Below are 27282 nucleotides of genomic sequence, written 5' to 3' on the forward strand. Positions count from 1 at the left end.
TATTAATGAGCAGGACAGACAAAGGTGGTGCTCTTTAAATTATTTCATGGAAAAGACAAGTTGAAAATCTATGGTGAATACAGACAATATTTAAGCAATCACACAAAATACACTATTCATCATGAAATAAACATTAAGAAGGAAATGATTAGAAAGCACAATGAGAACCTTTTTAGGTATAGGATCCATTTTCATAGTCATCTGTGGAGTTCTGAGTAAGGCAAATGTCAAATACATTTACCATGGGGTCAATTTTGGGGCTTGGTGAGAATTTTGTAGATATATTTTTTCAAATTCATTTCTGCATTAGAAAGACAATACTATTTTTATACATATGTTGAGTTTTGAATTATTATTATTATTATTTTTTGGTTTTGGGGCCACACCCGGCAGTGCTCAGGGGTTACTCCTGGCTGTCTGCTCAGAAATAGCTCCTGGCAGGCACGGGGGACCATATGGGACACCGAGATTTGAACCAACCACCTTTGGTCCTGGATCGGCTGCTTGCAAGGCAAATGCCGCTGTGCTATGTCTCCGGGCCGAGTTTTGAATTATTTTAATTATGAACATGGTACAGACAAAGCCTTCAATATAACTTATTTTAGTGATTCAGCTTGCATGCATTTTAGTTACACTAAATGAATATCAAGGCCCAGAAATTAGGAAATTGCTTGAGATATGAAAAATAATAAGTCATAGATATTGATCCTATAAATTTTCTAAGTGCAACTACCCCAAAAAATAGCCACTATCTGAAATAATATTCCTTTAAGGGTGCCTATTTAACAATAGGGTTATTATACTTTCTTTGCAAAAAGCAATGTCATTGCCTATTCTGAGCTTATTTAAAATAAGCTTTCTATCAATCAAAAGATCTGTTTCTTAAGATTCAGCAAGCATTAATACATTTTTCTGTTCTCAATTCATGACTATGAACCCTACTATTTTGAGTCTATTTGAATATTTTGACACCAAACTTTGTTAATGATGTACTGAATTATTTCAGGAGACTGCTGAGTGAAATTATGAAGTAAATGTGGTATAATTGTATAAACCATTTTCATGACAGTCATCCAATCCTTTGTAGTATTTATGGATTTTTGTCACTTATTACAACTACAAAATAATTGGCCCATTTTAAAGAAAAATAGAGGGATTATTTTTAAAAATGAAGAATGAATTTTTCTGCCCTTAATGGAAAAGTTGAATTAAATGCTAATCTTTCAACACATGCTACTAGAAAATTAGACAAATAATTTAATGATTATTTTAAATGTTTGAAAATATTTTTGTAGAGTTATGACTCCTAACTGAAGCGAAACAATAGGTGAACCTGGCATTCTAGTGCCTCTAATCAGAGCGTGAAGAATAGGACTTACACGGATCTCATTGCATCATGTAGTCAGGATTGTGTTTCAGGGAGACTTATAAAGATGGGAGCTGCAGAGTTTCAGAGAAAAGGAGCTAAACAAATACAAGCACATATACAAATATACACCCAAAAGTATCCCTGAACATCTACATAGAAATGCTTGCTTGCGGACTCTGAGTATAAACACACAGAGAAGAGGGTGAAACTACACTAAAAAGGACCTAATCAATAAAATAACTGTCCTATCTAATGCAGGGATTCATTGAATAGTTGATTGTGCATTCCACAACCCCTAGAGAGGAAAGGGGATATACCATGCCCCTTATCTGGGTAGGACAAGAAAAGAAGCTGGTCCGGTAGCAATTCCCCACAATAAATAATCCACACAGTTAGGAAAGTTTAGCAGGCAAGAAATTCACTCTGCAAGCTGTTCACCCATAAGCCAGTCGCTCAACCTCTATCCTTCTGGTGACAGGATATATTTTTTTTAATAATAAAGATGAAATGAAGAATAGTCAGAAGAAAGCTGGTAAGTTTCTTTGATGAGTGTATATACTAAGAAGTGCTACAGTGATTTTTCTAGAACTATAAAATAAACTATAATGCTAAGTGGTACTTTGGCGAGAGAGGCTGTGCCACACCAGTGGCGCTCAGAGGTTACTCCTGAAATTGCCTCTGATAGTTTTTGGGCCAGGAATCTAACCTGGGGTGAGTCCCAAGTTGCTCTGTGCAAGGCAAATGCCCAATGGCTGTGCTATCGCTCTGGCTCCACTAAGTGCTATTTTAGAGCTACACAAAGATATAAAAGTAATAAAATAGCAAATAGTAGATGGTATATACTAATGGATATAGTAGATACTAAAAAATATTTTTTCATGCTTTAATTCCTTTTACTTTTTTTTATTTGGGGGTATGGGACACACAGTATTTAGGGCTTTCTCCTGGCTCTATGCTCAGGAATTATTCCTAGTGAGGTTTCAGAAGCTAACTAGGAGTCACAATTGAATTCAGGTTGTCCACATGCAAAGCAAGTGCTCTATCCACTCTATCCAGCCCCATTTTAATTTCTTTTAAATTCAGTTAAATTTTTTTAAGGCCTGTGTGGGGTGGGGAGGAAGGACACTTGGGATATTGGTCATGGGAATGTTGCACTGGTGAAGAATTTCATATATATATATATATATATATATATATATATATATATATATACACATATATATACATATATGTATATGTATATATATAAATCAAAAAAGAGGAAAGATAAGGCCTCCCAATTCTTACCACAGGCTGTGTTCTTTACACTGACTTATAGAAGGAGGAGGTACAATAAATGCACCCCATATACACCTCTACCTAGGCACTTTGCTTGGTCTGTATTGTGAATTGGGGGACAAAAAAAATAAATAAAATAAAAAAATTAATTCAGGTAAATTTTTAGTATTAAAGTAACACTATGGGACTGATAGGCCATATGAAGGGAAGTTCTGGCATTTTTAATGACAGTAAGAGGAAAGTGTTTAATATAATTTCAACATTTCTTTTTATTTCTTAATAATATCTTTATTTCAGTACAATGGTTACAAGCTTGTTTGTAGTCAGGTTTCAGTCATAAAACGTACACCCCCCTTCACCAGTGCAACCTTCCCACCACCAATGCCCCTCATCTTCCTCCACCTCAACCCCAGTCTTCAAGACAGGCATTCTATTTCTCTCACTCACATCATTGTCATGATAGCTATCAGTGTAGTCATTTCCTAACTGCACTCACCACTCTTTGTGGTGAGCTTATGGAGAGTTCTTAATATAATTTCAGTTGAAATTGGGCAGTTTGGTATAAAATACTTTATATATATGAAACATAATGAATACACCTTTAGAGCTTATTATATGGCTTCTTGTATTATATATATTATTGTAAACTCATGTTAAATAGTAAACAAGAAAAATATAAAATCACTAATATCATAGCATAAAATTCAGTCAATAATGTAGACAAGATTGCCTACCCATCAAATAAAACTTAAATCATTCAAAGAAAGATTAATAACATACACGTAGTATATAGACCTCAATTTATAGTTCTTTTTAAGAAAATTTTTGCCAAATACCATTTTGTTCTTTCCCATTCTTATAGGGAAAAATAAAGATATAAATCTGTCCCAATAAGTATAATTAAAGAAAGTAAAAGTTTTAATATACTATAAAGTAATACTTGAGGAAATAACTTAAAATATACTAAGGATTATTAGTAGTCCTTGGGGACTTGGCAGTGAAATATGAGCTCCTTGAAAGCTCACTTCCATCTTTAGTCTTCTATAAATTGTTCCATGATTCTATGAAGATCTCACTCCTTTATTTTACCATAACTTTTAATTATAGCACTATGGTTGCTTTTAGGGCTGTGACATTTGTATATAAATATCTCTTACTGTTCTTCCTCTGACATATGTGGAGATTTTAGAATGTCTTGAAATTGGTTTGTCATTGACTAAAACTGACAATTGTTCATAAACAAAGACATGCATTCCTTTATGGGGCACTCAGTCAGCCTACCAAGTATATTATACTTATGGATCTGTTAATGCCTTATCAATGTGACACCTGTGGAAAAAATAAGTCCTTGTTACTACAGATAACCAAGCAAGCTTAACGTGGTTTACTTCAGACTATAACAATGACTTCTCCAACATTTTGTGGCTCTCCCATACTCACTTGATTTATGCTGTTTTTCAATCTGGTCAATTACCTTCTCTTACAGAGGAAATAATTATCATAATTCACCAATAGAATTATCCCTTATAATTTTATTTATAAGTAAAAACCCAATTCTTCTTGCCTCCCAAACACAATCATGTATGTAATCAAGGTGTTTAAATAAAATATATATAAAAAAACAAAGAATATTTGTTATGAGATTAAAAAGACAAGACTTACAGGACTAGTAACAGGAGTAAGGCACATGCCTTGCATACATTTTCCTCTGTTCTAAAACTGAACCACATTATTCCCTGATCACCACAAGAAGCAGCCCTGGACACCTCTGAGCATTTCAGGTTCATCACTGGAGATACCTTGAGCATTGTTATATATGAACCTGGTGGTCCCTCTCACTGAAAGTCTGAGGAGTACCACATCTTGGGACACTAACATTGGCCTGCTGGCCCAGTTGTCCGGGAATCACCAAAATTTGTCTTTGGGTTTCCTGAGCACCACTTTGGAGTTCATTCCTCCAATATCTACACATATCTACTTATATAAATAATCACAAAACACCTTCCCAATCACATAATATGAGAGAAATGTCTGGGTCTATCTGTATCCTTGGGACTGAAGGATTCATAAACCAAGAGTTTCCAGATAAAGAATAGAAAGACTAAAGGGAGTTTCAGTGCTCACCTTTCTATTGAGATTCTGGCAAATATACTACAGTGTCTAGAAATCGTGGTTGAGGGCAATCATTTCAGCTATGTCTATTTCTATATCTCAGGGAGCCAACACAAAGAATTCAGTACAAAGTGATCAGAGTTGGAACCACAGCAGAGAGTGAAAGTTCAAATATGGCCAAAGAAATGAGAGTCAGTCCTGGAACATATGGTCAGCATGTGAAATAATGATGTACGAGTTTCAGTTAATTCTGGGTAAACGTCCTTATGGGTGGCACAGAAATATTTTAAGAGCCACACATCTGTATTATTAGATAAATGACCAATACGTTTATTCCTGAAGGTGCTATTTGATGGCCAATTCTGGCTTTTTTTTTTTAATTTAAAAAATTATATTTATCTTTTCTTAATTAAAAAATTGTATTTATCTAAATGCTGTGGTTTACAAGGTTGCTCATCGTACAGTTCTTATTCACATTTACAAAGTTGTTTATGATTGAGTTTCATGCATGCAATATCAAACACCCTTCAGCAATGCATATTTCTTGACACCAAAGTCCCTATTTTCCCTTCCACCCCCACCTCGCCTGCTTCTGGAGAGAACATTTGAGAAATTCATTTTTGAAAAAGCATATGTACCTGGCATTTTCCCTTCTGCCCTCTTCCACAGAAGTCACTCAAAGAGAAATATAAAAGAACACTTCTAATAGTTCAACTGGAAATGAATGGAAAGACTGCTCATGTTCAGGCAATAATATCTCTGGATAACAAGAGACAAAGAAAGCTGAAGAATATTTCTGGGTTTCAACCCATCTCTGGTTAATACAACATTTGCTGAAAGACAATGGAAATATGATCTGAAACCCAATGTTTATGAACTGGACAGCCAGTAAAGAGGTGGGGCAAGTTTGTAGCAAAGATAGTCCCTTCAAGAGCTACTTGTGCCAGCTGGCTTTGCGATACAAAAATAATGGTGGCTTTGTCTCTCTGAGCACATTCTGTGCATTCAATCACATCCCAGTGTAATCACACTGATAATTCTGGACCTCACATTGTTACTATGAAGAGTGAGTGTGATAGATGATGATCTAAATAATAACATGTCAATTCTGGGAAGATTTTTGCTGCCAAAGAGATTTTGCAATCCATTTATGGGGGAGGTGGGAGAGAAATCTTCAGATTTTAGGGATTTTGAACATCACAATTGTGCATTGAAGAATGTGGACTTATTACCTTGCTATTTTAGAAACAAAGAAACAGACCAGATAGGAGGAAAGAATCACCAGCATTTATGGGAAAGCATATTAATATTTAATAAAACTATAAAAGCTTAAGACCAGATATGAAAATGGGTCCACCAATGATTTAGTTCCGGGAGAGTTTGGAGGTTTTGACAAGAAAAAAGTTTGAGATTTCACAGTTTGTTGACTGTAACATGAGGCATATCAATAATCCAGAGTTTACCAAAGTTTTGTGGAAAATAATGTGAGGAATGGATCATAAAGTTAACTCTATACTTTACCTAAACAGACACACAAAAATCTCCATTTATAGATAACATTTTTATTAAGGTAGTATGATTTATAATGTTGTTAGCAATAGATTGGTGAACATGCAATGTTCCAACACCAATCTCACCACTAATATCAACTTCCCTTCACCAATATCTGCATGATCCCTCATACTCCTAGCCTGCTCCTTTATTTTTTATTTATTTATTTATCTATCTATCTATTTATTTTTTGTTTTGGGTACACACCTGGTGACTCTCAGGGGACACTCCTGGCTCTGCGCTCAGAAATCGCTCCTGATTGGGAGACCATATGGAACTCCAGGGGATCGAACCGCAGTCCATCCTAGATTAGCACATGCAAATCAGATGTTCTACTGCTTGTGATACCACTCCAGTCCCTCCTTAATTTATTTTTAAGATTTACTATTGCACTAGAGGTCTCATGATGCCAATGTGGCTGGTTCTATTTTTTGGGGGGGGGTACTATTTTTAAAACTTTATTTAAGGGCCCGAAGAGATAGCACAGCAGTGTTTGCCTTGCAAGCAGCCGATCCAGGACCAAAGGTGGTTGGTTGGTTCGAATCCCGGTGTCCCATATGGTCCCCCGTGCCTGCCAGGAGCTATTTCTGAGCAGACAGCCAGGAGTAACCCCTGAGCACCGCCGGGTGTGGCCCAAAAACCGAAAACAAAAACAAAACTTTATTTAAGCACCATAATTACAAGCAGGATTGTAGTTGGGTTTCATTCATAAACAGAACACTTCCTTCACCAGTGCAACATTCCCAGCATCGGTGGAGGGAATTAACATTGTCATGCTAGTTGTTAGTGTAGTTATTTCCCTAACAGCGTTCACCATTCTTTGAGGTGAGCTTCATACTGTCAACAGGTCATTCCGGCTCTGAAGTCTATTGTTTCTGGAATTATTACAATGTCTTTACTTAAAAAAAAAAACATAGATGAGTAAGACTATTCTGTTTCTCTCTCTCCCTCTGACTTATTTCACTCAGCGTAATAGATTTCATGTACATCCATGTATAGAAACATTTCATGACTTCATCCCTCCTGACAGCTTCATAATATTGCATTGTGTATATGTACCACGGTTTCTTTAGCTATTCTTCTATTGAGGGGCATCTAGGCTGTTTCCAGAGTCTGTCTATTGTAAACAGTGCTGCAATGAATATAGGTGTGAGGAAAGGATTTTTTATTGTATTTTTGTGTTCCTAGGGCATATTCCTATGAGTGGTATAGCTGAATCATATGGGAGCTCAATTTCCAGTTTTTTTTAGGAATCTCCATATTGTTTTCCATAAAGGCTGGACTAGACAGTATTCCACCCAGCAGTGAATAAGAGTTCCTTTCTCTCCACATCCCCACCAGCACTGCTTCTTGTCACTCTTTGTGATATGCACCAATCTCTGTGGTGTGAGATGGTACCTAATAGTTGTTTAGATTTGCATCTCCCTGATGTAATGTGGTTGGTTCTGTGCTTTAAATATATGCATATATCTCACCTCTATACAATATACCTGTTATCCAATCACTATTTTCCCCTGCCCTCTTACCTCCTGTTCACTTTTTTTTCAGTTTTTTTATCTTTATTTAAACACCGTGATTACAAACATGATTATAGTTGTATGATTACAGTCATGTAAAGAACAACCCCCTTCACCGGTGCAACATTCCCACCACCAATTTCCCAGATCTCCCTCCTCCCCACCCCCCTACACCTGTACTCGAGACAGGCTTTCTACTTCCCTCATTCATTCACATTGTTATGATAGTTTTCAGTGTAGTCATCTCTGCAACTGCACTCATTACTCTATGTGCTGTTCACTTTTTCTTATTCCACCATTAATTTTTTTCCCTTCCATGTCACTCACATTTCTATAATCTGGAGCCTAGAGTTTTGTAGGTATCTACCCTATATAAAATATTTTAATATAAATTTAGAACCTTGTTGGTGAATATATATATAATTCTCTTAGTTCTTTGCTATAATCCTAGTCCTCATAAAAATGGTCCCCAATAATGATGACAAACATATATCCTTATTCAAGAGAAATGTGTCAGTTTAGTTAGCTCTATATTAAGATGCTTAGGATCAAGAAAATTGATGATCTAAGAGTTTATTAACTTGTAAAATGGTGTACCTATACCTTATCATAATTAATAAGATGCCTTCATCTACCATTTTAGTTCTAAGAGTCTGAAATATATACTTTTCTGCCAGTTTGCACAATATGCAATGGTAGGTTCTATGTAGGAATATATAATACTGCCCACTCAGCAATGTTCTCTACCCACATATTAGATCTCACAGAAATTACTTGGCACATGATCATATTACATTTTTAATTAAACAAAAAACAGTGCCAAGTCCCTTTAATACAGTGGCTAGAGCCCATCACATAAAAGCACTCTATTCTCTTCACTATCAAATTCCCAGAATATTTTATATTTTCAATGGCAGTTGTAATAACCATAAATGCAGGAACTTTTACTTATCCTATTTGCTATTATAATTTCTGGAATCTAACGTAGTGAAGCTTATTTATCATTTAATGAGAACCTACAATGTCGTTAAGACACAGACTACACAGATAAAGAGTGTGGCATTAAGACTGTAATAGTTGAGGCCAGCGAGGTGGTGCTAGAGGTAAGGTGTCTGCCTTGCAAGCACTAGCCAAGGAAGGACTGTGGTTCGATCCCCTGGTGTCCCATATGGTCCCCCAAGCCAAGGGCAATTTCTGAGCGCTTAGCCAGGAGTAACCCCTGAGAATCAAATGGATGTGGCCCAAAAAACCAAAACCAAAACCAAAAAAAAAAAAAACCCAAAAAAGAATATAATAGTTGGGGTCAGAGAGATAAAATAGCAGTAGGGCATTTGCCTTGCAAGCAGCCTCTCCAGGATGAACGGTGGTTTGAATCCCGTCATCCCATATGGTCCCCATGCAAGGAGCAATTTCTGATTGCAGAGCCAAAAATAACCCCTAAGCACCTCCAGGGGTTACCCAAAAACTAAATAATGATGATGATGATGATGATGATGATGATGAAGAAGAAGATGATGCAATAGTTAACTAAAAAATCTGAATATAAATTTTACTTTTTTGTTTTTGTCTTTTGTTTTGTTTTGTTTTTGTTTTATGGCCAGACCTGGTGATGCTCAGAGGTTACTTCTGGTAATGAGCTCAGAAATAGCTTCTGGATTGGGGGACCATATGGGACACTGGGAATTGAACCGTGGTCTGTCCTCTGTCAGTTGCATCTAAGTCTAGCGCCCTACAGCTGTGCCATGGCTGCAGCCCCTGACATTATGAATTTTAGGTTAATACAAGAGACAAGTAACTAACAAGAAATAATGTGTATTTATTTTACTATAGTGTTTAGTGCTGCAAAAATAATTAAAAATACAATGAAATCCAAAAGTATGTAAAAGGAGGACAGAGAAAAGATGGCCCCGGGAAGGATGTGAACTGAGACCTATTAGACAGAGGATCTGCCCAATAGATTGAGGTGTCGGTCATCCCATACAAGGGTTAGCACTTGAAGGTAGAACAAATGTTATGGGAAGAGGCAAGAAGTAGATCCTATAGTCCTCACAGTCCATATTGGGATGAAACAGCACTGTTCATGGAGAGTGTGTTTCTTATTAGAACACTCTTCCAACCTCTCAATCATTAGTAATCTCATTATGTCTAGTAAAACCCAGCCTGTGTCATGCAGTGAGATTGGGGCATATGCAGTTGCTTCCACTGAAATTATTACAATAGTTCTGCTTAGAAAAGCTTAGAGTCTATGAGGAAAGAGGAGGTATCAAGAAATCAATCATTTATTGAGAACAGATATGAATCGATATGTCTAGTAAGTATCACCTATTTATTTACCCTGCATCTTTCCTGGTCTTCAAGTCTAGTTTCCTGTGTCTATCTAGGAAATCTCTCTTAGTCTGATGGTGTCTTGTGCAACAAATGATTGCTCTTGTATTTTGTATTCCAATGTCCATTAAGTTAAGTCAGCAAACTGCATACTGTTATATTGAATGGAATTTGTGTTAGGAAGAAATCTTTTAGTCTCTCTAAAAAAATAAATCTTGGGAATTGACTCACATTCACAAGTATACTAGAATTTGGGCCAGAAGGAAGAATTTGGTGAAAGAAGTAGGGTGATGAACATTACGATAAGTCACTTGTAAGATTCCTTTCTTTGTGTTTAATTGTAAAGGTTGACTTAGTTAAATCTGAACTCCAGCTCTAAATGCCCTCCAAATCTGATATTTTTTAACAAAGTTACTTACCATATTCTGAATTTTATTTTTCTAACTGCAAATTAATACCATTCTCACATGTTGCAAAGATTAAAATAGAAGATATATCAACAATGCCCAATATGGTTCTGACTATTTCCATCAATACTTTCCATTAGATGGTGACTGCCCTGAGGGGTATATCCTTGGTTTGGGATGCAAATAGAATAGCTATGTTTACCCTAGAATGTAGAATGTTATGTAGACCTTTCTTATGATTCTTGTATTATAGTTACCTGCAAAAACTCTTTCTTCCATCCAAGGCCTGAAATTTACAGAAGGCAGGCAATTTTGCAATGTGCACATAGCCTGTTTTAACAAGAAATAATGAGATGCAAATTTAGAAGACCAAACTTTTCTGTGTGGGAAACCTAAATGTCTAGTTGCGAAATGAAGATAACAAGACCATGTGTCCCTTGAAAAAAGCTTTATGATAAAGTCTGAATATAAAGAACTGCATGTGATGGGCTGGTGAATCTTTGAGGACTTTAAAATAAAAACAGTTGTTTTGAAAAAAAATACTTTAAACACATTAAGAATGGAGTTTGATTAGATGACTGCAGCAACAATCTGGAAGAAAGATTATAAAACTTATCTTAGAGCAACACAGAACAGATGTAGAAGAGGGATGCAAAGAAATGGAAAGATGAGGAGGACACACATATTAAAGAACCCAACAAATCATTGTGACTATAGCCACTCAGTCAAGTTTTGGTAATGATTTGCTGTGTTCTCAATATACTGTGCAGAATGGGTAGAACTGATCTCAGCTCTATTCAAATAAGCCCCATTATTTCAGAGACAGTAAATATTTTCCTATGTTTTCTAATCTAGGAAATGAGACTTCATAAATTTTATCTGCAGGCATTCTGGGAAAATATATGCCCACAATTGAATACAATTAAAAAATGAAATATTATCTGATAGAACTCTCTAAACTACAAATTAATACTTCTATAGGTATTTAGAAAACCTTTATAAAATTATTATAGAGAAATATTTTATGATATTATTAATTTATTTATTCCTCCTCAATGTCATTAATTATAGGTTCTAATAATAATAATTATTTCACTTTACAAATGAAGAAAACAATATGTTGCTGTTAATGAATGCCAATAACAAGCCTAAGAAAAGTCTTCCTAGAGCAAGAGAGATAGCACAGCAGAAGGGCATTTGCTTTGCACATGGACAAACTAGGCTTCAATTCCTGTCATCCCACGCTTAGTCCCTTAAGCGTGCCAGGAGCAAATTATGAGTGCAGAGCCAGAAGTAACCCCTGAGCTCTACTGGGTGTAGCCCAAAAACAAAAAGAAAAAAAAGATTTCCTGCATCAGAAGCTAAAGTAATTATACAAACTGCAAAACTTTTTTATTGATACTATATTGCCTAGAGATAGTTCTATCACAATTCAAAAAATAAAAATATTATTTAATACAATTTACTATGACACGCTTTTTAGGTTTGTGTTTTACCACCATATAATTGTGTCCATCCAAAAATTTATTGAACATTTCCTTTATCATATAAATTCATATAGCATACAGAACTATCTTTTATTTATAGCACTTGATTGATCATTTTATGGGTTTTAGCTATATGTGCTACATAAATTTATGTGAACAATAGATAGCCATTGGCACTCTACTATGCCTTGTATATTTCTTCTAATCCAAATAAGAGGTTGGATGTATGAAAGTAGAGGTGGATGGAGGGATAGTGGAAATACAGGCCAATCTCAACCTTCAACTCAATAGATACACTTGTGTTAGACCTTTAACTTTTTGTGTGGGGACTTAGTCGTGTCTGAGCTCAGGGGATCATACAGGGTGCAAGGGATTGAATCTGATTCAGCTGCATAAGAGACAAGTGCTCTACTCATTGTAATATCACTAGAGTCCCTATGATAGATCTTCAAAGAAAGTCAAAACATTTTTGACATGAGATATTAACATCTGTATACATTACCTGTGGCACTCCATCATTATTCTGTTTTTCTTCCTTGGGATTAATGTTTAATTCAGTCTCTGACTTTCAAACTTGTATACTCAATCTTGGATCATTCAAATTCCTCATGTGAAGCTTTGGGCCAATCCTAAATTTATTTAGCTTATAAAATCATCTCCATAAACAAAAAGTTGAAGACTACATAAATCAATAGACTTATGGGGTTAGTGACAACTGTAAGATTAGAATCATATCTCTTTACTCATATATTAGTTTATTTTTGTTTCTACTTTCTACAGTTTGTCTTGGCAGAGTAATTCTTTAACAGATTAACTCTAATTGACTATCTTGTTTATTTTAAAGCATTTCCACATTCATGCCCAGAGCAAAAATTATATAATGTTTTACTAGGATAACTTGGAGTTAGCAATTATTGACACAAGTATCAAGTCATGAGATTTTCCATTCTCTATAGGGTTACCTGTTTGTATAACCTTGACCTTTGAAGTTTTTAGTCATTAAACATTTTATATTTATGTTTTTACACCCCTCTGAATTAACTAATATATTTTTGTTTCCTCGTAAGGTAGAGAATTTTCTTTTGCTTAGATTCAAAATATCTGTTATTAAGCAATTTTTGGTTTACTTAAACACCCATCATTTGGGTCTTTTGTTCTTTTCTACATATTATTTAAGAAAATATCTGAACGATTTGCTATTTCATGGATATATACTTTAAAGTGAAAATCAGGCTATGGATCAATAGAAGAGCATATTTTAGAAAGATTAGTGCACTGGTAAGGATCATGAGTCACTCTCTAGATTCTAAGAGCAATAAAATGTATCTGCTTTATCAAATATTGTAACTCCAAAAGAGAGGTTATATGAGAGTAGTAAGAAAGCCTATCAGCTTTGTATGAATAAGTAAAAAGTTAAAAAATAGCTTTAATTCTCGTTTTGACATCTTAACTTTCTTTTCTGATTTCCCATTTTCTTTCTCTGTGCCTACAATTTCTCTTTCCTTTTCCTTTTGTCTTTTTATTTTCTTGTCTTCCCAGAAACATACACTTATGCTATGTGTTAAGCTTCATGTTTACATGAGGAGAAAGAAGACATGTTCATCATAATAAAGTCCATCAACTTAGATCATTCAATGCTGACAGCCCTATATTGAGGATCTAAGGTATGTCTCGGTGAACACTGAAACCTGATATGTGACTATAAATATACAGAGTATTTCTGAGTGGAGGATCCCAAATAAAATAATTAGATAGAGAAAAAATTCTATGGTAAAATCAAAGGTTAGAGAATGTTACTGTGACTCTTTGTGTAAGAAAATTGGGCGAGAGGTGAATCTTAGAAGGCAGCTCATAGGTAGACAAGTAAATAATATATCATGCTAAGAAAAAATAAAGTATGTCTGAGATAACCAAATAGGTACTTTGAAATAGTAATCTGCCTACACAGGTAAAGACTCTGTTGGAGATATGCATATGCATATGTGATTAGACCTGTTAGGATATGCCCCAAGCTAAGCCATTTAAAATAATAACAGAGTCTCTTTGGATGGAGATGGTAACATAGAAAAGAAGCAAACAGCAACTTTAGCAGCTGAGCCTTCTCAGGTGAGATAAAACTAAAGGTCTGAAAAACTATGGGACTATATTTGGAATAGAGTTGGAATGATGCCCCCATACCAACTAACCACTGGAAAATCCAGGATCCTTCATTGACATCTGCCATTTTTCCAAATTCCAGCTCCTCCATAAAGCTTGGAAAAAATAATGATTACCAATATTTTCCAAGTAGTCTGATCTAGGCTGATATGTCATGGCATTCTCAGAATCGGTAGGAACAGATTCCTCTTTCTTCATGAACCACAATAGCCCAGGGCCACAACCTTCACCATCAGACAGAAATAGCCCAGTTTAACAATCTATAGTAATAAACTGCCAAGGAACCAAATTTATTTCAGATCTATAAATTCTGGACAGCATAGTTGAAAGCAATCATGGCACCTCAAAATTTTTTTTTTTTTTTTTGGTTTTTGGGCCACACCCGGTAATGCTCAGGGGTTACTCCTGGCTATGCGCTCAGAAGTCGCTCCTGGCTTGGGGGACCATATGGGACGCCGGGGGAATCGAACCGCGGTCCGTCCGAGGCTAGCGCAGGCAAGGCAGGCACCTTACCTTTAGCGCCACCGCCCGGCCCCGGCACCTCAAAATTTAATAGTAGTGTCAGCCCAGTCGTACCACAGGAAATCTTCTGGGAAAGTTATATGGAAATCTACTATACTTAGTGAATCTAGACAGTAAAACAGAAGGCTTAATTAGTACTAATTACAGCCCAGAAAATCCTCAGACACGAATTTTAGTAACACTATGCATAGATAAATGATCTAAGTTTTGATGATTCCAGTTAACTTTGAGTTGTAACAAATAGTATGAAGTAAATTTGTGCCTGAAGGAGGTAGGTTGTGGACAGGGGAGAATATGGGATATTGGTAAAGAGAAGATCACATTGGTGGTGGTATTAATGTTTGAACATTTAATGCCTGAAATGGCTGTATTATAAACAAACTGGTAAATAATAGTGTTATAATAATATTTTTAAATAAAATGAAATAAAAAATGTTTAGTTAAAAATGAAAACATTTTATGATTTATTTTAACTATTACTTTAAAGACTTCTTGCATTAAAATTCCAGAACATGTATTGTATTATAAAAGTAATCTACACAAATTTTATTTAAATATAAGTTAATAATAAATATTTAAAATAGAAAGAATTAAAATATCCCTCTCTGATATGAAAGGAAGTAAATTAATTGAAGACAAAACCATAGGAAACATACTTTTTTAAAATTTCTCTTCCGAGCAAGCTAGCTTTTATTCTTTTGATAGATTTCTCCTTTCATTTGGTTGAATAATATGTTTTTACAGTCATATAATAATATGCAACTTTCTGACAGATGACATATAAGTTGGGCCTTATAAAGTTTACCACTTGTGTTTATGCTTAACAACATAGTAACTAGACCATGTTCAGATGCCCTTTATTTGTCCAGGTTTGTGGTGTGTTTATATCTAATCAACATTGAAGAAATTACTGTGGGGGAACAGCTAATGATAGGGCCTGGTAGTTCAGACATTGCTCACTATCCTTATCCATCACTGTATAATCCTAGGTGAGTGGAGGACATGCAAATAGATAATCACAATTTAAATCAGTAGACTTTGATGATATGATGTGATCTATCTAATATGAATGATGATCAAAATGCTATAGCAGGTGCAAAATTTCAGAGAGAAATTGGATCAATCTGAAGATAAAGAAGAGTTATATGGTCCTGGTATTTGAGTTAGAGGAATTGTTTTCTATTCAATCACATCATACTGATAGAGCCAGGGTTAGAGGGATGGCTATTAGAAGGAAAATTGAAGCATTTCTGAAAGGAGGTATATTCCTTTTAGTAGACCATCATCTCATTTTTCCAGAGGGAAAATTATCTTAATTATCATAAACACATACTTTTAGAAATATATAATCATTTAAAATCATTTTTAATTGCAAGGTTTGAAGGCACCATGATTTTAAAAAGGGAGATATTAAGATGTGATTCAATGACATCAAATGCTTCTGTCAATCCCATCAGAGAAGCTGAAGCAACAGAGATAGCTCTGGGACTAGAAGTGGTCCCCAACTGTCTTGAATTTTAGTGAGGAAATAGTTCCTTTATTATTCAGGATTAAAGCAGGCATTAGGTGGATAGAGTGCTTCGTGTAGTCTATGGTCTTCAGTGAGGTGGATTTCTTCATTGGGAGCCATTGGGAAACTGTGGGTTTCCCACCTATCAGTGTAGGACTCAAAGAAGCTCTTAGCCCCAAAGAAAGATCAAGCTTTGGTAACTCAGTACTCTCCCCTCCCCATCAAAATTTTTGTTGTCAACATTGTGAAAAGAAGAGGGATGTTCAAATCTGGTGATTCATTGCTACCCTGAAAGGCAACCCCAAGGTGTCAGCTTTTAGGGGTATTGTCCCAGACTCCTCCTCCTTTGATCTGAGAAACTAAAAGAAGACTTCCTTAAACATTTTTGGGTTTTTACTCAGCACACACAACTGGAAACAAATGAGGGTTCATCACCAGAAGCTTAATTTAGGAGCATGAGAGATACGACCAGAAATTAGGTATATGCTTATATGACATATAAAAAAATATAAAATGAAACTCAGTGCAAAGCACAAATAGGGATGGCTTGTGGGGTTCTACAACTTGAGAACATGGCAACCCCAGTTTGATTCCCACTACTACATAAATTCTGGAACATCAACAGTATTAGCCCGGCGAGGCTCTGTGTACCACTAGGTATGGTTTTGAAGGTATATATGCATTGCCAGTCTGACACAAGTAATCCTTAGCATCGTAAGGCCTTGGCAGCATCACATCTCTGAAAATGGTATTAAAACAATGCCCACTTGGCTGAAAACTCTAGTGAACAGGAAGAAAGAGAGAGTGAGAGAAAGAAAGAGAAAGAGTCTCCTGAGCATTGATAGGAGTTCTTTTTTAAAAATATCATAAAATCAAATTCAGTGCAAAGCACACTGAGGCATGGCTTGTGGGATACTACAACTCAGGAACTATAAGAACCTATTCTCAAACCTGAGAGCCTTCTATATTATGGCTCCTTCAGCTTCAAGATTATTAGATAAGTCTCTTTGTTTCTGTCTTCAGAAGGTAATTTTAAGAAACAATCCTGTATACAGTTTCATTCAGTTCTGCTCATGGTGGCCTTAAATGGATTTTGTAAAGCAAGTAAGAGTCTAGTAAGTCTTTCTTCAAGTCTTGGATATGAAAAGAACAGAACCTTTTTCTCATGAAGTATGATCCCTAGCACCCACTGGTAAAATGTCATGCAAACGTTCCCTCCAATTGAAAATACAGGAAGTAAGACACTCATCTTTTTTAAAAAAAATTTACTAAAGCACCATGGCTAAATTTTTTTTCATAATTTAGTTTCAATCATCATATGTATACCACCATTCACCAGTACACATTTCTAGCCACCAATGTCCCCAGTCCTCCATCCTAACGGCCTCTGGGGCTGATATTTTATATACCTCTCTATTTTTTCCTTATGACACTGTGGTTTGCATTATTGTTAATGAAGTGTACCACACATATCTCTTTATTCCCTTTCAACTATCACTGTCATGCTGATTCCTTTTCAGTCCTAAATAAAATCCCTTCTTTTGTAGCAAGCTTCTTACAATGACTGTTTCTTCTGGCCCTCATCTCTATTGTCTATGGATATTATTATCATACTATCTTTAATTTTTCCTATATCATACAAAGACTTGAATACTCATCTTGAATGTGGTTGACTCCAACTCAATAACCAGTACTGCCTGGGCTTATTCCTAAATAAGAGCCAGTACCTACCCCCACTACCACCCCCAAAGCAATATCAGGTCCAATCAAGCTATTTCCTATAAAGGAAAATCTCTGATCTTCATCAAACAACAGCAAAACGTTTCTACTTGTAATTTTCTCTTCATTACTGGATGAAACTATTTTTCTAAATTTTCTGAACTGTTGTTTATCTGTGAATAATTATCAGTCTTCCATCAAAGTGAAATGAGATGCATTTCATCACTGAATGTGCTTTCTCGTTCCTTTAATATTATTTTATTTGGCTGGAGGTAAGGGACTGCTCTACTTGAAAAAAAATCTAGCTAGCTTTTCGAACAACCAATAGGTGGTAAAGTTAGTCTCGTCACTGAATGCTGGTCACAGTGGAAAGAATTCCTTCATAAAGCAGAAGAAGGATCTTGTTGACCTCTAAAGTCCTTCAACTTCAGAGGGACATCTGAAATAGTAATTAACTACACAACTGGGTGGAGATGGGGCATTTATCCTGGCACCACACTCAAGAATGTGTTCAGTCACTGGAGCTTTGCTTTCCTTCTGGAACTAAGTCTTCTCTGCCACATATCGACATCTGTAAAGCTCTCTGACTCGAATTTTCATTTCTCCTCTTTGCCAAACTGTGCTTGTCTTGGCCTTTTCATCTCGACATTTAACTGAGAAGAATTTCAATGGTTTGCAGTCAATCCCACAGTGCTTTTCCAATTTCCCTTTGTTTTCTTTAGGATTTTCAGAAAACCTCATGCGCCCTCCCTAATTCAGTTATGATTCTGAGAGAGTTCGGTGCCTCCAGTCACAGATGACTTTTAAAAATATTTCATCACCTGTGTATTAGCAGCTGCATGGGAGAAGGAACCCGGGCTCTACTTCTACTTCTGTCATTAATTAGTTGTGTGACCTTCAACAAGCAATTAATTAAACCTCGGCCTTTCCATGGTTTTGTAAACAGTTTTCTATAGAATTCTGGGGATTCTTGGATAGATTGCCAGGACTAGGATGATGGCAAGGGGAAGTCTTTATGCTCTTCAATTCTGCTCTTTATTTATTTTATTTATCTGATGTTCCAGTAAAATCTTTTTGGCAACACATTTTGGCTAAGTTGGACATTCAGTGCTGAAGGTCTTCAAGGGCCAAACATACCCAAACTTTTTTGAACACTGTAATTGGGCCAATGAATAAGTATATTTTTAAAAATGTATTGTGAAATGAGAAATGGGAAAGTTCTCAGTATGAGAGGAATTCTTAAGAAGTCCTCTGTGCCATGAATAAGCACTGTTATGGTTCAAAGAGAAGGTGTAAATTTTTTGTTTGTGTTGGGGATACACGTGGCAGAGCTCAGGATTTTTCTGGCTTTGTGCTCAGGGATTATGCTTGGCAGTGCTCAGAGGAATGTGCTCAAGGGAACATATGCATTTCTGGGAATCAAACAAGAATAATCTCTGTAGTATGGCTGCAGCCCTGAAGGTCCAGCTCTCACTGCCCTCTGGGAAAGGCTGATTTTCCTACTTTTCAGTCTGTGCCAAAGGGAAAACACTTCCCTGGGAGGAAGAGGGCGCCATAGAAGAAAGTGTTGCTGTGTGGTGCCAATCTCAGCGCTGGCAAGCATTTCTACACCTGATGCCAGTTCCTGCTCACATTCACACACCTCATTCACCAATACCCATCTGGCTTTCTCTAGAGCCCAGGTGTAGCTTTAGAATCTTGCCCAGCCTCAGCTGCTGGACGTAGCACCTCGTAAAAAGCAAAACTGAAATCCTATCTCTGCCCCATTGTGACCTCAAAAATAAGAATTTTCTTGGACTAAACACTAATGTCCCCCAAACCCATATATTGGAGCCCTAACACTCAAAATGACCAGCAGATATCTGCTATAAAATCTTTTCTTTTTTAATAATTCAAAGTCTTTTATTCATTCTTTCCCTACAAAGTTTAACTATTCAAAAAACATTACACTTGAACACTGAAAATAATTGTATTTTGTAACTCTAAAAAGAACTGCAATTTGTAAACGGAGAGTTTAATTTGCAACCAAAATTTAAATTATTTAAATTAAAGAAAGGATTAATTTAATTAATTGGTTGTTGGGCCACACTCAGCGGTGGTCAGGTGCTACCCCTGGCTTTGTACTCAGAAACTGCCCCCGGCAGGTTGGGAGAACATAGAGTTGCAAAGGTTCTGGGGTCCCTCCCAGGTCGGTCACATGCAAAGCAAAGGCCCTATTCCTGTGCTATCTCTTCGGCCTGTCTTTTCCTTAATTTGATTCGGTCCCATTGATCTCTACCAGGCGATTCTGGATTGCTATATTACTTTGTCATCAGTTTTGAAATCAAATTGAATATGGACCCCAACTGTGTTCTCTTTTCAAATTGTTTCGAAAATATTATATTCTTGGGTTTTTATACAATTCCTGGGGTCAGTATGTGAATTTCAGAAAAAGTGTCAGTATAAATTTATATTGTTGGTGGTAGTATAATAATAATGTGGGGCTTATGTCTGTGATATACAAAGTCGCATTACATCCAAAACACTTTCAACATGTCAGACATTCCTTCAGCTATCTTTATGGTACTTTTAGTCTACCTCTTCCTTTATCTCATAAGCCCCCATGGTTGGTTACCTCTGTAATGTAATGAAATACCAGAATGTATGTTCACTAAAATCTGTTCATTCCTTGCTTTGTTTAAGTACCACATATAAGTGAGATCACTGGGTGTTAATCTTCCCTATAATTAACTTTGCTCAATATTCCAATTTCTACTTCTACCCAAATTGCAGCTAAAGGCAAGATGTAATCTTTGAATTGACTAGTGTTCTAATGTGATACATATATTACTACTTATTTTCACCTTTGGGCTTTAGAAAAATGAGTTATTTTATGATCTTGACTAGTATAAATAGGATTGCAATAAATATAGGTACACCTTATGTTAAGGTTTGGGGGTGTTTGAGATTTATGCCAAGGAATAAGAAATAACTGGGTTAGGGCCAGAGTGATATCACAGTGGGTAGGGCATTTGCCTTGCATGCATTAAACACAGGTTTATATATCCCCTAAGCCTAGCAGGCGTAATGTTTAAGTGCAAAGTTCCTGAGCAGGACCAGGTGTGGCTCAAAAACTCTCAAAAAAATTACTAAGTCATATGAAAGTTCTAGTTTTAATTCATTGAGAAGTGGCTATCTTCTTTCCATAGCGGCTGGAACAAATTACATTCCCACCAACAGTGAGTAAAGGTTTTCTATTTTAACTCATCATTCACCTCCAGCTCTGGTTTGTTCCAATCTTTTTCATATATGCTATTATATTTAGACAAATTTGTATGACCTTTCTGAAAACATATTTCAGATATATAATCTATAAAGAACCCTATATATGTTAGCTTAACTAACTTTAATCTTATTTAAAATTATTCCATATATATAAGCAGAGATGACAGAGGCTGGTAAACAAAATTCTGCATCACAGCGTTCTTTACAATAAATGTTAAATAAATATAAAACCCAGCAAGGAGCCTGCTGCAGTCAATGAAAGCCAGAGATTTCTGGATTAGAAAAATGCCACTTAAGTGCCCACCATGTGAGAAGAACCAGTAATATTTTCCAGAATGTAGTAGCACCTGATACCAACTTCTCATCTGCTCTCTGCCCACATACCACCCGTCACTGCTATTGGATTCATTTTGAATGCATAAATCCTATTATATATATTTCAGAATTTAATGCAGTTTTTGATATCAGTAAAATATCTCCTGAATGTTTGTAAGTTTGAAGAACTGTTCTTTCATACTCTCAACCCACCAGTTGGTGGCATGAAGGCAATCAGTCTCAAACTGGGATTTGAAATCAGATTTGAAACAATATGAAAGCCAATATATTTACAAGATAGAAAATTATACAATAGCCTTCAGAATTTTAATGCCATGAAATAAAATCCATGATAAAAATGATGCCTGAGCTCAGAAGTACACATGTCAAAGTGTTATCAGAAAAATTATTCTTTATAGTTCTATATAATTATTCTATATAATGGCTTCTCTTTTCTCCTGTTATTTTATATTTTTTAATCTTAAGTAATTTTCCAAGGTATTTTTCTGTTTAAGTGCCAAGTGCCCAAAGAATAACCTCCTACTTGCAAGGTACACAATCTACCTCTGAGTCACAACTCTGACCCCAATTTTTATTATTCTAAACTTGCAATATTTTATGAGTCAAATGTCACTATGTACCTGAAGTACTACTGTGAAGGATTTGTAATCCACTTTGATCAAAATAAAAGTTATTAATATATATAAAAATGTTTTACTTAAAGATAGACCTTCTAGGAGCCGAAGATGGTGCTAGAGGTAAGGCATCTACCTTGCAAGTGCTAGCCTAGGATGAACAGCGGTTCGATCCCCCGGCATTCCATATGGCCCCCCCAAGCCAGGAGCAATTTCTGAGTGCATAGCCAGGAGTAACCCCTGAGCATGGGTGTAGGCCAAAAACAAACAAATAAACAAAAAAAACAAACCTTCTACAAATATGCTACAATTATTTGTCATTACCATTTCTACTACATATGAGGTCATTGCATTAACCTAAACAATGATTAAAAAATCTTGGAAGAAAAGAGAAATGGGAGTATGACTCATGTGAAAGTAGTCACAGATCTTCCTTGATAGTTTCTTTCAGGAGTTTTCCTGTTCCTTTTCATACATCTTCAAAATTAAATGTACTATTTACAGTTTCAGAATCTCAGTGCAGGTCAGAGTGAAGATCTCCATTTCTAAAACAAATAGCTAGTGGCTACATGCCAGAGCAAAATCTAGTTGGTGAAAGCCTGAATAGCAGTACACGTATATCTTCTTACTGTTGCATGAATAACCCAATTATTTTTTAAAACTGGGAGTTAAAAGCATATGATGCCCTAGCTATTATTACTATACTCTCTCTAGAACAGAAATTCTCATCTTAGCTCTATGACATAGCTGGGAAAGACTTGAATTGGAGCAATGTCTTGTGCATTATAAGATAATTAGTATGAGACTCCTACACACATGATGCAAGAAACAACCTTGTCCCCAGATCTATAACTTAGAAGTGCTTCTATGCATTGTAAAAGACCCTGATTAGGAAAAAAACATACTGAAAAAAAGTAACTTGGAGATGTCTCATTATCTTACTTGAAACTGTATTGTAAATCTATATAAACAAATGGCATGGTATTAGAATAGAGATAGATTCTCTGGACCATGGCAGAATTAAATATGCAAGGGCATCCCACAGATCTATAGAGAGCAAATTTCTAACAAAGAATAAAATTAAATTAAATAAGGATAAACTTTTCAGCTAATAATTCTGGGGAAACTGGATAACACATATACATTACTCAAACTATATCTAAATCTCACAAATTACTCAAAGATCAATTTAAAGTAGATAAAAGACAGTAAAATAAAATTGTAATATATAAAGTATAGTACATAAATGTAAGATAAACTATATAAGATAAGTCTGGAATAAATGTTATGAAAGAGGAAAAGATAGAATTCTCCAAGATATGAAGCTCAAATCTTTCTTTAGACATATGATGGCACTAGTAAGGTAACATAATAAATTGGAATATGTCAAATCAAATAGTGTCTGCCTGGCAAAAGAAACTAAGACTAAAACTCAGGCACTTAGCTTAATGGAAGAAAATATTTTACTCAACACATTATATTGAGTTGCTATCGAAAATATCTAAAGTATTCATAAAGATAGACAAAAATAAAAAGTCAGAAACACTAACAAAATGGACATATCATTATACGTGTATATATATATATATATACATATATATATATATATCATACAAGGAACACTGAAATCAAAAAATTTGCTGTGACTTGGATGGAACTGAAGGATATAATTTTAAGTGCAGTAATCCAGAAAAGAGACAAACACAGGATGATCTCACTTGTATGTAGAATATAAAATAACTAGATGAGGAATTTAAGGTATTAAAAGGGTGATACCTAGATGATCCTTAACTCCACAGTATAGGAAGAGAAGGACATGAAAGGAAAGGAATCAAGGGGGAAATGAGAATAAGTAAGAAGAGGTACATTGTGGGGGGGGGAATCAAAGAAATGGGATACAGTGGTGTGTGAAAGTATAGCAATATATTAAAACCACAGAGTCATCTGTGCTGAAAGAATGAGATCCAAACTTAAAAATGTGCCTAAGCTTCTTAGGATATACACACATACATACACATAAACATTATAGGAGGTGAGTATGTAAGACTCTGAACTCATCATAGTTTTCTATCACTATGAATAAATAACCAAACAATCAATGGTTTCAAATAGCATCCACTTATTAGAGTCATTCATAAATCTGGGGGTCAATGTGGTTCTCTACTGATGATATAACAAGAGTCTAACTCAAACTGTTATAAGCTTATTTGAAGGTTCTATTTCTAGTTCATTTTACTTTAGGAAAGAAAGCATTCCTTGTAACTGTAGGTCTAAGATCCTGGTAGTTGTTCTCAGATATCTAATGACCCTGAATTTTGTGTCATGTGATTCTCTTCACCTCAAATCAGAGAAAAGATCCTTGGTATGTCAGCTCTAAGATTATTTCTCATTATGTAATCAACAGGAAAAAAACTCCACTTTTAAAGGTTTCATGTACTCACCACAAAGAGTGCAGTTAGGGAAATAACTACACTAACTATCATGACAATGTTAATGAGTGAGAGAAATAGAATGTCTGTCTTGAATACAGGCTGCTGAGGTTGGGAAGGATGGAGTGGGGCATTGGTGGTGGGAATGTCCCTCTGGTGAAGGGTGTTCTGTTAATAACTGAAACACAACTACAAACATGTTTGTAATTATGGTGCTTAAATAAAGAAATTAAAAAAATAAAGGTTTCATGTACTCATGGTAGATCTCCTCTTTGTCGTATAATGTAAAAATATATATTGAGAATACACCATGAGCATAAATTGTGGAATCATATAGAACTTCTGTACTACATGATGATATTTTCTTGATATTTTCTTTCTATTTCCATTTTATACTACCCCACTCAAGACTCAATACATTCATATAACAGCATTCCTCATGTTCATTTCAGTTGGCCCCAAACCAACAAGTTTTAATTTATCTCACAATAGATTAACATTGTCTTAATATACGTGAAGTCATATAGCATCTACTCTTTTCTCTTGATTCTTTATAACATATTGTTTTTGATATCTTTCTCTAACAAGGCATTAGTAGCTCTATTTTATCAAGTAATGATATTCGTCTAATGTGATTACTTTGATCAAGTTAACAGTGGAAGCAGTGATGTGAGCATGTAGATTTTGAATAAACATTTTGTAAATAGATTTGAAAAGTTTATGTGTGATACTTAGTTTGTACAACTGAGTGTAAAAGCATCCTGGTCAGGAGGACATATATCAAGAAATACACCTATTGGTTGTAATATCTTCCACTCCCACCTCATGGTAGTGGTGTGAATGGAAGCCATTTGGCTTTCATACTTATCAACATTTTATCAATCTTTCTCATTTGAACCATCCGATATCTGGTGTATTAGTGTCTCTTTGTTGTTATTATTTATATCTCCCTGATGACTAATGAATCTGTATATTCATCTTTTAGATGTCTATTGGCTACTTATATATCTTCCTTTGTGAAATACAAATAAATCATTGGCTTTATTTTAAATTGAGCTTGTTAGTCTTTTTTGATTTTGAAAATATATTTTATTTTCTAGTGAAGTCATTCATAATATATTAAAACACTATCAGTTAATATCCATATAAAGAAGAGGTTAAATAAAGAGAAAAAAGATAAATGTGGAAAAACTATAAAAATATTTTAATCTGATTCTTCAATTTTACAGAGAAAAAGAAAGATTACATTAATAAAATAACGCCATTCTGCAGAAAGCTGTGAATGTATGCTATAAAATATTGCTTCTGCTCAAAGAAAAGTGAGAATTTCTTAGGAGTGGGCATTACTATCAATTTTTTGCAGTATCTAGAATACTGATAATGGTCAAATATATTTATCGAGAGAATGAGATCTAATTATCATGAAAGAAAGAATCAATGAGTGAATTTGGGGAGAAAACAAACAAAAATCACTTCACATACAAGTAGTGTGTATACTCTATTATTGATCCTGCTTGATTTCAACCAAGCAACCGAAAGACAGGTATGAAAGCAAGATAAACAGAAGGGAACACACGTCCCCATTTTTTAATATCTATAAATACCTTTTTGCCAAAGGCTAACAATCAAATCACACACTAGTCTCTCTAGACATCATTGATTTCTCTTTCATGTGCCTTGATTCATTTTCCTTCAGGGATCAATCCTATCAGCTTCTACACATTTTGGGTCTCCTTTGACTAACCCTACTGTGACCCCCCCCCCCACAATCCCCTCCAACCTTCTCAAGGAAAAAACAAAACAAAGCACTTTTTCTAAGGAAGTTGTTGGCTCTCACTATCTGTTCTTCCCACTTTTCTATCCAGGAGATTTTAACAAATTTAATATTCATGGCATGGGGATTGGAAGAAACTCCCATGCCATGAATATTAAATTTGTTAAGATCTCCTGAATGCAAAATCAATGGGCAGTTTTGTGTCTTAGTCTGAGGAGCTTGCATCATGCAACAGGATTGAAAGAGTTCATACATAACATAGTAGTCTCTGTGGGTACTTGCCACCACTTTTCAGATTTGCTCATGAAGTCATAGTAACAGCTCTACTATTACATGAAAGTGGCAGTTATTGCTCCTTTACAGTCTTTATACGTAAGCTCAAAGCATTACTTGAGCTCAAATGATCTTTTTCCAGATTATTTGCATTGCTCCAATCTTTCCTCCTCAAACTGTACTTCTTTGCCTACATTCATACCATACCCCCTATTATTCCTTTATCTGACCTATAAACAAAGCTTATGTGGATATCTACTGTGAATTGGAATCATAGCTTTGGCCAATATTACTCTCTGTACAGCACTTTTTTTCCTCTGTAAACTGTGATGATTATAACAAACACCTCTGAGGATTGGATTAAGATTCCATGAGCTGATAGGAATAAACTACTTAGCACAGTTTTTGGCACATAGTCAACTATGTTCCAAATAAACATTCACATTGACTTTTTTCAATTTTCTTCTTTATCTAAAAGATTTGTTGTGATCCAGATTACTCATTTTCCTCCTTTCAGGAAAAATAAAGTCTAAACTAATTAAAGCAGACTTACCTGTGGGGGAAATAAAATTATTCTTTGTCTTTTTTTTTTTTAAGATGGTCACCATAAAGGTAGGATAATAGTAAATAGGTCTCCA

At 35.3% G+C, this 27282-nt stretch overlaps 1 non-coding gene across 1 annotated transcript; it reads left to right on the forward strand.

Moving 5' to 3' along the window:
- The first annotated feature begins 2639 nt into the window (after positions 1–2639).
- On the forward strand, positions 2640–2771 carry LOC126032731 (small nucleolar RNA SNORA51). The gene has a single exon (XR_007503949.1). It is a non-coding gene; the product is annotated as a small nucleolar RNA SNORA51 (small nucleolar RNA).
- Positions 2772–27282: the final 24511 nt, after the last annotated feature.

Source organism: Suncus etruscus, chromosome 16 (assembly GCF_024139225.1).
Source record: "Suncus etruscus isolate mSunEtr1 chromosome 16, mSunEtr1.pri.cur, whole genome shotgun sequence".
Taxonomy (NCBI): Eukaryota; Metazoa; Chordata; class Mammalia; order Eulipotyphla; family Soricidae; genus Suncus; species Suncus etruscus.